The sequence below is a fragment of the Elaeis guineensis genome, chromosome 4, assembly GCF_000442705.2.
Source record: "Elaeis guineensis isolate ETL-2024a chromosome 4, EG11, whole genome shotgun sequence".
Lineage (NCBI taxonomy): Eukaryota > Viridiplantae > Streptophyta > Magnoliopsida > Arecales > Arecaceae > Elaeis > Elaeis guineensis.
The window spans coordinates 52,998,611-53,010,914 of record NC_025996.2 but is presented as its reverse complement, the minus strand read 5'-3'; the positions used below and the strand labels follow the sequence as shown (position 1 = coordinate 53,010,914).

The following is a 12,304-nucleotide window of genomic DNA, read 5'->3' as shown; positions in this document are numbered from 1 at the left end:
CTCACATATATTGCAAGTATTATTTCAACTCTTAAAAGAACTGCTAAATAACTGCTCGATATTAATTTTTATAATAATCAAAATGAGAGGAAACAACAACAACAACAACAATTATCGTAGCAGCATGACTTTGGAATGGATATTTGCATATAAACATATCAAAAATCTCCCTGTACAAAATTTACCCTTCAAAAAGAAAAATGGTAGAAAATGCATGCATGCCCTTGAAAGTTAAAATTTGCATGTACACCCTTCCCCAGGTTTTGCTTTCATATTTGCATTGTAACCTCAGTTTGTATATGTCAAAGTTAATACAGCATGTTCATTGCATATTTTCCCCTCAATTACATCAGTAGTGGCCCTGAATAGGAATTTTTGGCACAGCCCAATCCCAAATAGTTGGGAGAAGCCTGGACTTTGTAGATACAATAATATTAATAGTATATGGTTTTTCTCAAATTTAGACAATTAGCTGAAATTTTGTGCAAACAGTTTATATGTACTTTTTAATTTTGACATGTAAACTAAGTTACTAAGCACTTTTGAAAAAGCAAGTACCAAAAAAAAAAAAATTACAGCAATACCCCCCTCAACTTTAGCTCAATTTTACTTATACCTCCTGTAATTTAAAAGTGTCAAACTAGCCTTTCTAATTATCAATATATTCCAATATAGTCCAGCCGTCTATCTCCATTAATAAAATTTTATAAAATGACAAAAATATTCTTATCTTCGTCTTCTCACTCCCTCCTCCCTCCTCTCCGATTGATCCTCTCCTCCATCGCCATCATCCTTCTTTCTCTCTCCTCCTTTCTCCCCTCTTCCTCCTCATCCATTTCTCCTCCTCCCCTTCCTCCTCTCTCTCTTCTCCTTTCTCCTCCTCTCCTTCTCCACCAATTCCTCTATCTCCTCCCCATCAACTTTTCCTCCTCGTCCTCCTCCTCCAAGCCGCCCATAAAACCATCTCCCACTAAGCCACCCATAAACCATCTCCCCACGGGGCCCCCTCCACCTCCATCTCTTCTTGCCGTCCCCATCTTTTTCCTTCCCATCCTCTTCTCCTCCTTGTCCTCCACCCCATTCCTTGCCGACGGCCCCTCTCCTCTCCTCCCCTTCCTCCTCATCCTTTTTCTCCTCCAAACCAACCCATGAACCCTACCCCTTAGATGGCCCCTCTCTACATCTGTCCCTCTCACCGACAAAAAATCCTTCCCTCTCCCCTTCCTCCTCACTCATTTCTTCTCCTCCATGGCGGCTCACTCCACCTCCATCCCTTCCACCTTATCCATTTTATCTCATCCTCCTCCAAATCACCCATAAGCCGTCCCCTTCATGGTGGTCCCTTCCACCTCCATCCCTTCTCGCCGGTAATCCATTCTTCCCCCTCTTCTTCCTCCGCACCCTCTTCTCACTATCCTCCTCCTCCTCCTCTAATCCATTCCTTACCGACAACCCTTCTCCCCTCCTCCTCATCCATTTCTCCTTATCATCCTCTTTCTCTTCTATGCCTACCCATGAACAAGGAGCACTTCATTAATTGAGAAAGAAATCTAACACCATTTATTGGTAAAATGAACGGCTAACCTATATCGAAACATATCGATAATTAAAAAGATCAATTTAACACTTTAAAATATGAGGGTATAAATAAAATTGAGCTCAAGTTGAGAGAGTGTTCCTATACTTTTTCTATGAAAAAAAGATCCTCAAAAAAAATCCATTGTTAAGATGAAATGGTAACATTACGTTCATTTGCCAAATGCCATCTAACCAAAAGAGTGAGACTTCAGTATTCAGGTTTTGGAGGGCCACACATACAAGTTTCAGACTTTTCAAGGGGTTTAATGCATGTTTAGGAATTAAAAAAAAAATGTCAATGTGTATGTACTTCTGCATTTTGATGTATAATTCTAAAAGGCAATAATCTCTTCTAACTCTAGCATGAATATTGAACAATAAATGATAAGTGAAACAAACTATTGACAAAAACAAAGATAATAATACGACACCTTCAAAACAATCCCAATGGGAAGTAAGAACTCCCTTCCTCGTATCCTGCAAAAATTCAGTAGAAAATCTGTGTTGTAAATATTACTGAACATCAACACTACTTTTTGGGAAAACATTATTGTAGGGGCTATTACCAGAATCCAAGTCTTGCACTTCCATTTTGAAGGTAATACAACTTAACTGTCACAGAAGATGGTCTTCTCGAACACATCTACAACATAGCAGAAGATATTAGAACAGCATTAAAGAATACCCATCATCATAAGCCAATCTTGTAATCAAAGAAAAACAGGAATAACTTGTGGCTAGTTTCCAATTAAGGCTGCAAATGGGTCCATTTTGACCGTGACCTGACCCAAACCAACCCATTGTAGAAGACCCATGGACCAGGTCGATTTCAAATATTAGACCAAACTGACTAGTTCCACATTTCATGTCGCGTCTGGATTTCATAACTTTGACTTAATCTGATCTGAACCGATCGTACACTATATGGTCTATGTTGGATCTTCCTATAAGTTACCCGGTACTGACCTTATCTGAACTGACCCAAACAAAGTATTTCGAGTCATTTCTTCATTCCTCTATTAAGAGAAAAATGCTTAAACTAATCATGCTGCATCAAGAAAAGCCAGCTGTTGAAGTTATTAAGCTCTTGAAAAAGATTACAGTTTGAATAAACATTAACTCATGAAATTTTGACCATGTTAGCAAACAATTTTGTGGCAATCAAAATTAAGTTCGATTTAATAGTAAGAACAAAATTTTCTTCATGAAATATTGTTAGTAAACAAATGTAGACCTGGACACAAACTAAACCCAACCCAGACTCAAATATTTTGAGTTGAGTCCAATTCATATATGACCACACCCTGATCCAAACATGCTAGATCTAAAATATTTTCCAAGGACCCACCGCACCCGATCATCTGTTGAATTGGGTCGAGGTTGAATATCAAGACCCATACATGAAATGGGATCGGGTTAGGGTCAAGCATGCCCCCAATCCGACCCAACCCATTTGGAGCCCTACTTCCACTAGGCGGTACAGGTTCTATTCCATTCTTTTTCTCATTCCCAAACCAAACACGGCATAATAGATTAGCTATATAATGGTTAACAATTGGACAAGTGCACGCTGTTGTCCTTAAAATTGTAAAGTATGATAACGACGCCACAAGAATGGATATCCAGTAAGAACAGAAAAAATATTACAGGCAAGAAGGCAGAACACTGAATTGGTAATGAAAAATCCTAGATTCTTGAACCCTAGAAACTTTCAGATCTGAAATAAGTTCCTAGAAAGACTCTTAATAGACCTTTTATACCAGGTTCCTAATAACCATAACATCACAACCCTTCATCACTTAAGGTTTTATTAAATCTTAGCCCTCTAAATTCATTAAAAGGTCACATGCAAGTCACGTGAACAAGGTTTGCCATACCACCCCATACATCCGGTACAAAGCGTACCACACTGTACTGGTACCATACTGATACTGTCATACCATACCATACCAATATTATCGTATCATACTGAACCATGTACCAACACTACAATAGAATGGTACCAATATGGCGTCCAGTACCAAGATGAACAACCATGTATGTGACTTTTAAATGACTTGGAACATAACTATTGGCTGAAGCTTAAAAGAAAACATAACATAACATAAGATAAAGACTGGACTCTTAATAACCAATGAGCTGGTCCACTGGACTTAATGGGTCTGATTAGACATAAGAACCATCTTAGATGCTGCTGCATCAGCTCAGAACTAAGAAGCAATCATTTAGTGAGAAATCATTTTCTAGGGTCTTTGCTATGTCATACTGATTACACGACCAAATTTCCCAAACTTGGATGCTTCCTTCTGGACACAGCTTTTTTGGTGGATCCAACACTCCATTTCTTATCCTCTTAACCTAAGAAGTATACTGGTCAATCTCTTAGAGGATCAAATATTACAGTGGCAGGCCATATAAAGTTTTGAGCAAATTGTTTGCCAGTTTCCCTTTTGTGAGGGGAGAAGGGGTGCGCAACATGAAGAGTGCCAAAACACTAGATCAACTGCACATTGATAACTAGTAGGGTCATATTCCTCCCCATATTGTTCTCTTGTTTCTTCAATCATCAAGAATCATCTTTGATGCAAAGGTTTACACCAGAACTTCAACAAGATTGATACATAATGGACAACCCATAACTTCTCATATATATGTTCTTTTGGAGGTTATCTAACATGAATTTTTTATGTTCTTTAATCATATTATGATGGATACATAATGGACAACCCATAACTTCTCATATATATGTCTAGCCACCTTATCATGCTGATCGCCAAATGGGACATAGAACTAGTACTACTAATATCATTAATCTGAATGTGACAGCATCTTGTCATCGACAATTCTGGCCAAGTCAACATCAATCCACAATCAATGAATAATACCAAATAATCAAAAAGTTTGAGTGGTTTTACACTGACCATCATCATCATTCAAACATTAATGTTGTCAAATTTACTACAGTTATTCATGGTTCAAAATTTCATATGAGACCAAAAGCTTTCGTACAATATGTGTCAACTCTTTGGTCTACTGAGCCTAAATGAGTGCATATATATTTCATGCCATTTCGGCCTGTATTGGACGAAACAAACTGCAACAAAAGTATGTAGTTTTAAAATGAATCTACTTAGCTGTGAGTGGTTTGGCTCCAACTCTTCTTTCTTAGATACACTCCCTTTTGCTCTATCTCACTAAGTGCATTTATGACTCAAAAATAAGACTCTCAAGAGAGACTTCGCTTAATGTAGACTTATTGATTAAATTTTGATATTTTTATTTTTATCAATAATGATACATAAAATATATAATTTTATATCAGCAGCATCTTAGTTTGTCACAAATACTTATGACACTATTTGCATCACAAAACATGAGTCACAAAAATAAGCCTCACGCTTTGCTCTGTCCAATACACTACACATTAGGGAATCCACAATTTTGGTGGGGGCAAGTGCTCCCCCTGACATCTTGGCTTCACTAGTGCTCATACAGAGTAGATTTTTAAATATTTAGAAGTAAATATAAAGACAACATCAAAATTAAGTAAGAGTTAGTACTTATTGGTTGACACTTGATACATAACAGTAATAATCATGATGATATTAACTATGCCACATTGTCAACATCTCAACCCAGATCCAGCCCAGTTGTCCACCTAAACCTGCCCTACCTTGCTGTCCCACATAACAGCTCATATGGCTGCATGATGCTAGAAGGGTCATGCATGCAGCAACATAATACCAGGCAAACCATTGCAACACAATGGTATACATAGCCAAAAATAGAGAACATGGTGTGATCAAGGGACAAATCTGAATATACAGGTGCATATATGGATACATCTACCTGAACCTGCCCCTTCTACATAGGCTCATATGAGAGGAGCATTTATGGCTGCATAATGCTAGGAGGCCCATGCATGCAGCAACATAATACTAGGAAAGCCTCCTCTTCAAACCATTGCAACATAATGATATACAACAGCAAATCAGGAATGCAGTGCGAGACCACATCCAAATATACAGGTCCACACAGATGCATAGGCATCTTTGTAGAAAATTTGTTGATTCCTTGGATGAGGAGTTTCCCACTTGTGGTGACTTATTACATGACACAAAAAGTTGATTGACATACGATTTTGTGCAAAAATAGTCAAGATTTGGTATGCAAAATACTATGTGGTACCCATTAAATTGTTCTTGAAGACTTAGATGTACAGAAAGTTTTCAAGAAATAATATTTAAATTTGACTGCATATTCTCTTTATGATGGTAATATGGTACTTCAAGTATCTCCCTTCCTAGGTTTGCAGTATAAATTCTATTTTCAACGAGCTATTTTAGCAGGAATGCTGATGGAACATGCACTTATTATTAATTTCATCCATCGACTCTCTTTTCATTATCCTTGCACTATAGCTTGAACACTACGTTACAAAGTAAGAAAATGTTACAAGGTTTGAGAAAGTTATGAATAAACTAAGTAATAAATTTTGAAAGCAAACAATCCATCTCAACCCATTTAAGAAAATTTTAAAGATGAACAGTACATAATCAATGATGACAAGATACAAAATATAATCAATTAATTGTCACTTTAAGAAAACAGCAACGCACCTCATGACCACTGCTTTATCACTATATCCGACACCACGAGAACGAAATGATGAACGAATCATGCCCATTGGCTGAAACATTAAAGATTTTTAATGGAGATGAAACTATAGACAAATACAAAAGGATAGATTAGGAGAAGTTTGTATCTAATGTGACTCTAGGGAAAAATGACATCCAAATAAGGAGAGAATGCAATTGAAGAATGATGCATCTTACATAGTTACGTTTCGGCACAATTAAAAGTCGGCCAAGTCGCTCCAACCCATTACAAATGAAGTAACTGGAAACAAAATAAACCATACTGAGTAAACAAAGAATCAAGAGAAAGAATGTCCAATGATTCACCACAAAAAATGCAGTCATTGAAATTCTAGAAAATAAGAAGCCATTGATAAGAGATTGTACTATAAGTGAAAGAAATTAAATTGAGGATAAAAAAAGTAACAAGAAGTAATCACTGCGGAATAGGACAATCTAATCAAATTGTTTTGTCAAACTAAAGTGTTTTAGCTAGCATCCTTTGATCATTTGACTCCATAGTGGCATGATACATATCAGATTGCAAACTTGTATATCTCCCTGAGTTATTAGACAATAACATGCAAACTTCAAGTTTATATTATGCTTTATTAATTGTAAAACTAACGAAAGTTATGAACCCACACCAAAATCATGATGCCAAAATGAACCAAGCATAGTTTAAATCATTGAAAGGAGGGAGGAAACTCTGCATTGCAAATATAGTTCACATAAAAAGAAAAGTGTACAATGTGGATGATAAGGCAACAGGAGTAGCACTATAAATTTAAGATACATGTGATATTAAGGGTACCAGGCAACAGATTTGTAAAACTATGAGAACAACAAAAAGCTTGTAATTCCTGTAGGTTAATGGCTTAGCAGCCGATCAAATATAAATGATGATATAATTGGCATGGCCTCAAAAGATGATGAGACTACAATCACATGGTGATGTTATTCTTAAAGGTGAAATCAAAGCCAAATGAAAGTTAACTCACCAACTCACTAGGAGCCGAACACATACCTAGGCCCCAGCAGTCCGTGATGCATTGAATATAAACCTAGCACAGTCTAATGCTTGCTAATCATAAGATGATAAAAAGGAAGTGCAGCACAACAAATTGGGCCCATAATTTTCCCAGATCTGCACAATTTGAAGAAATGTCATTGGGTAACACCACCCACAAGTGCCACAACAATCACTAAGACTACTCACAATATCCCATACCCTAGAAAAGAGAGAGCAAGAAAGGGTGGGCATAGTTATCAGCTATTACCTCCAATTGCTATCATCACAAACCATATGCCCTTATAGATAATCCAAAGTCATAAAGCAGAGAGAGAATATAACAAGCAAGGGGATTAGCTATGTTAATATTCAAGTGAAATTTAGGTGGAGCCAAAATTTTAGGTATGCAAAGCAAGGACAGCCTGACTCAATATGTTACACTTCTTGATTTGATCTGACTCATCTTACATTGACCAACCACCTTGCCCAAAAAGGCTAATCAAAAGGATATTAAGTGGAGTCCTCAGCCTTGCTTAATTACCCAAGACCTCCCCACACCATGACGTGGGATTAAATACACACCCATGCAGGTACTCATGCATCTATTGGTCTTACTTGCTAAATGATTCCATTTGTGTCCCTTCATAATGTGAAGTTCTAATAATTAGTTCAAGAGATGATAATAATAGGAATTATTAGTGGAAGCATATCATTGAACCATCACAACAAGGCCTACCAACACTTTCGGGTATCAAATTTTAGCCCTAGCTGTGATGGTGCTGGATCAATCATAATTTTGCTTTGTGCTATTACTGAGAAGTGAGAAAATTCAAGAATGATGGTTCATCATACCACCCCATACCAGATGACACAGGGTATACCATACCATACTAGTATGGTACCAATATGCTGTACTGTCCCATACCGACATTATCGTACCATACCATACCACAAACCGATACTATAGCGGGATTTTACCGGTATGAGGTCCGATACCGAGACAGCAAACATTGATCCATATACAGCACTATAGCTCCAATAGCATGGTTAAGGCATAGAATGAACATTACTAGTGAGGGCTTTACCTTGATTCCTGACAAATATCAGCCATCATTGTATAATCTACTTCACTAAAGGACAACTTTCAGTTATTTCAGTTCCATATATATGGATCCTCACATGTCTACATATTCACTGATGTAGTGCTAATACATAGTGGTGACAACTTACACCTTTACTATTAACTGAACTTCATGAGCTAGTACTCCAAGAGAACTAAATTCATTACATAAAAGGGTCCAACACCACCAAAACTCATTGACATAACACATTAAGGTAGTCCTAAATTACCATCCTAAGCATTCACTATTTACACAACAAGCAAGAAAAACAGTTTTTCTATCATGCTGTTCCCATATATAATTAATTATTTAATAAGAATATTTTATTATTTCTGTTGATAACATTATCTACATTATTAAAATGGTATTCCATAAGTTTCCTTTACAATTAAAGATTTTTGTATTTGATACATTTGGGCCAATATCAAAAAGCTTCGAGCTAGTATGTCAATCAATTGTGAGTGTCATAAATATATCAGCTCTAACAAATTAGCAGTAGCAAGCATTTTAAGTTTCATTTGAAATGTTTGATTTGTTTATGTACAAATTTCTGGGTTTAGTATTTAAAGCAACTCTAGTTACCAATAATAAAGCTAACAAAAGTAATTACTTTTGCATAAAATTCAGATCATTTGTGTCCACTTGCAAAAAATCAGTGGCACACAAAATACTTAACATTCTGAGTTGCACCAAGGCATGTCTGGCGATGGCATGACACTTGGTAGTCCCTGCCCCACGTATGTATTAATAATCTCAATGTACACATCTAGGAAACCTTCCTTTGACAAATTGACGTGAATCTATTTAGTAGTCAATATTTTAGTTAGCTAAAGCATGAGAACATTTGGGCACTAGCATGGGAAAGTGGATCGCATATATAGTTACACACAAGCACGACATATGAGAGATAATGAAATAATTAGGAATCAAGAGTCAAGATGAGTTTCTAAAAGAAACGGATGCAGGTATGGCATCCTAACTTAAAGTTTGCTATTAGTCTCGATATAATAACTTGAATTTTATAACTTCAATTTCATATTACAACTTGGCGTCAAGATGGCATCTAACTCTCCAACTATTACATTAAAGGCTAATTAACATCCAGATGCTCACAAATAAAGAAGTGAAAAAAATTGGTAATAAAATCATATTAAATAATCCTATACATATTGCAATAAGAAATTCAGATCATGCAAACATATCCTTAGTAAAGGTCTCAAAATGCATCCAATAATATAATAATAAAGGATAAGAAAATTAACATTGAAGTTGGTATTGAAGCATCATTTTAAAAAGAAATTCAAACAACCAACCAGAAATCAATTGATATTATACTCACCCACCCATTTCAGTTGCCTCCTCCTTATGGAAAATTAGCTTCTGAGGGTCAGCATCTTTTAAGTGGCAGAGTTTTGACTGCAAAAACAAAACTTCAGTCCTTAGAGTTTGAATACAAGCTACGCCCTATGAAGTTATTTTTAGATGGAGAAGTGAATGAAGAGAGAAAGTATTACAACACAACCAGCCTTTATAGACTCCTATATCTTTCACTTAGTATCGTTAATCAAACATCTCTAAATGCAGCTATTTCTCACAATTTCATATAATTAATAATCAAACACAGTTTACACAAATGGGGGGAAATATTAAACATCATAATACAACAACATAGAATGCAACTGAGACACGACAACCATTTCACTTGATGAGTTGCACTACATTTCCTTGTGTTCTTTGCTGCCCACATTACATGTTCATGTGCCTCCTGGTCATTCCAAAGCATGTATTTTTCTTTTATTTTTGTCTAGACCAGTGACTAGCTCACATAGACTCCTGCATTATTCACTTCATTCCACTGATGAAGCAACAATTGACTTAACAACCATAAGAGCTCGCATGCTTCATCCCTACAAAATTTCAACAAGCAACAACAAATCAAATTCCAGTAGCCCATCTAATCCCCCCTTAAAACAGTATCATAGATCCCTTTGACGCACCTATAAGCCTGAACAACATTTAAGAGCACAATATACCCTTCTATAATGATGAAAAACCTCTAACAGCACATGTTGATCACTCGGCTCTATCTAAGAAGACACTCCAGGATTGCACTTATATCAAAAAAAAAAAAAAAGAAAAGAAATTCCCCTTTCCATTCAACCAAAAAAAAAAAAAAAACCAATTGCAGTATATCCCATACCCTGGCAACACCCCAGGCCACAGAATTCCCAAGAAAATATACAGAACTACAAAAAGATAAAAAGAGGAGAAGCAGAAGCATACCCTCAACATTATGGGCAGATGCCCAAAGTTCATAGGTATTTGCACGGGCTGTTGATCGTTGTACTGAAGACAAATTGTCACCTTGAATTCTCCTTTATACGTCGTCCCCGCTTGCCTGCACTGCTCTCACCCACAACCAAGGAAAAAAAAACAAAGAAAGAAATTACATCGAGTCCAATACTAGAAACTCTAGCGACTTAGGCTGACAGCAACAGTAGAGACAATTCAAAGTAAAAATCATTAACCTCATGGGGATACAGGGCCTCCGTTATACCGCCTTTGGACTTCGTTATACGGCCTTCCCTCAATGGATGGAAAACTTGGGGATTTTCAAAATATAGTGCTGCAATTTCGTCAAGGAAGAACAACAAACCAAAAAGAGACCAAAAAAAAAAAAAAATTTAAGGAATCAAGGAAAGAAGAGAGAGTGTGTGAAAAAGGATATTTCTAAGCTTGCCGCCGACGGAGGGGTCGGAGATCTCGACGGGACGGATGGAGAGGAGTGCCTTCTCAAGGCCCTCGTCGAGGAAATAGTTGAAGGAGTCGATGTGCGGGCGGAAGAGCTCGCGGAGGGCCTCGTAGTCCTGCTTCGTAGCCTTCGACGCCATGGCAGAGGACGTCGCTCTGGTCGCCTCTCCTCCTCTATCGGCCACAACTCGAACGGCGGGTCGGTGGAGTCTTTGTCCGGCGGAAACGGATGGTAAACCTGACTTAGGGTTTTAGGCAATAACGGCGACGGATCGGGTTCGATTATATATTGACATCCAAACCCGAAGAGACCGGGCCTACTTTACCGCCTGTTTTGAAAAAAAAAAAAATTATAGCCGAGTTCTGATAGAAATACTCTATTCTACTCACTACTTAATACTCTTTTCATCTCCCTCCCCACGCCCTCCGTCTCCTCGCTGCCTTCGCCGGGGGCCACAAGGGCCCCTCGGCACCACTGCCCTCAACCTCCTCATCACCGTCCTCTCCAGCTCACACCGCCACAACTCGCACAGAGTCCCATATACTGAGAAAAAACCCAATTGGAATCTTAGAAACCCTCCAATATCTCTCAAGTTTTCTCCTTCCCCTGGATCTCCAAAAAAGGAAATGAAATGGAAAGAAAACAAATACGAAAAGTAAAAAAAAAAAAAGTTCAATCTTTGTGAGACAAAGTCTTACCTCTGAATTTTTTCCGTTTATCCTTTTTTTTTCGTTGATTTTTCCTATGATTTCCCCCGGTTTTTTCTCTGTATTTTACGTCCTCAGAAGTGTCAATCGGGTGGGCGGCTTGGAGCGACCGAACAGAGAAGCTTAGATGGTTAGGGTTTTGTGTACGTAAGGATTTAAACAGTAATGTATTGCTGGTATGTAACCCGCGCATCGCGATGGGTTACACTTGAATCAAAGGAAACATATAAAATATATTTTTAATATATAAATTTTTTGTATGATATAATAGATAATATTTTTTTTAACTAATGAACTTAAGTTTCCACTAATTTTTATCTATCATAATCTCTTCATTTAAATTAAAAATTTAAATATCAAAAAAAATTATTAAAACTTATTGAATTGAGTTTTATGATAAAATATGAATCAAAATGGTTAAACAAATAAATCATAATATTTACAATTAAATTATCTCAAGAAAAAAAAATAATAATTAAGATATACTACTGAATTAT

General features: G+C 37.0%; 1 pseudogene; it reads right to left on the bottom strand.

The window, feature by feature from the left end:
• Positions 1–11,929, bottom strand: part of LOC140857528 (DNA-directed RNA polymerase I subunit 2-like) — a 29,852-nt pseudogene extending 17,923 nt beyond the window's left edge.
• Positions 11,930–12,304: the final 375 nt, after the last annotated feature.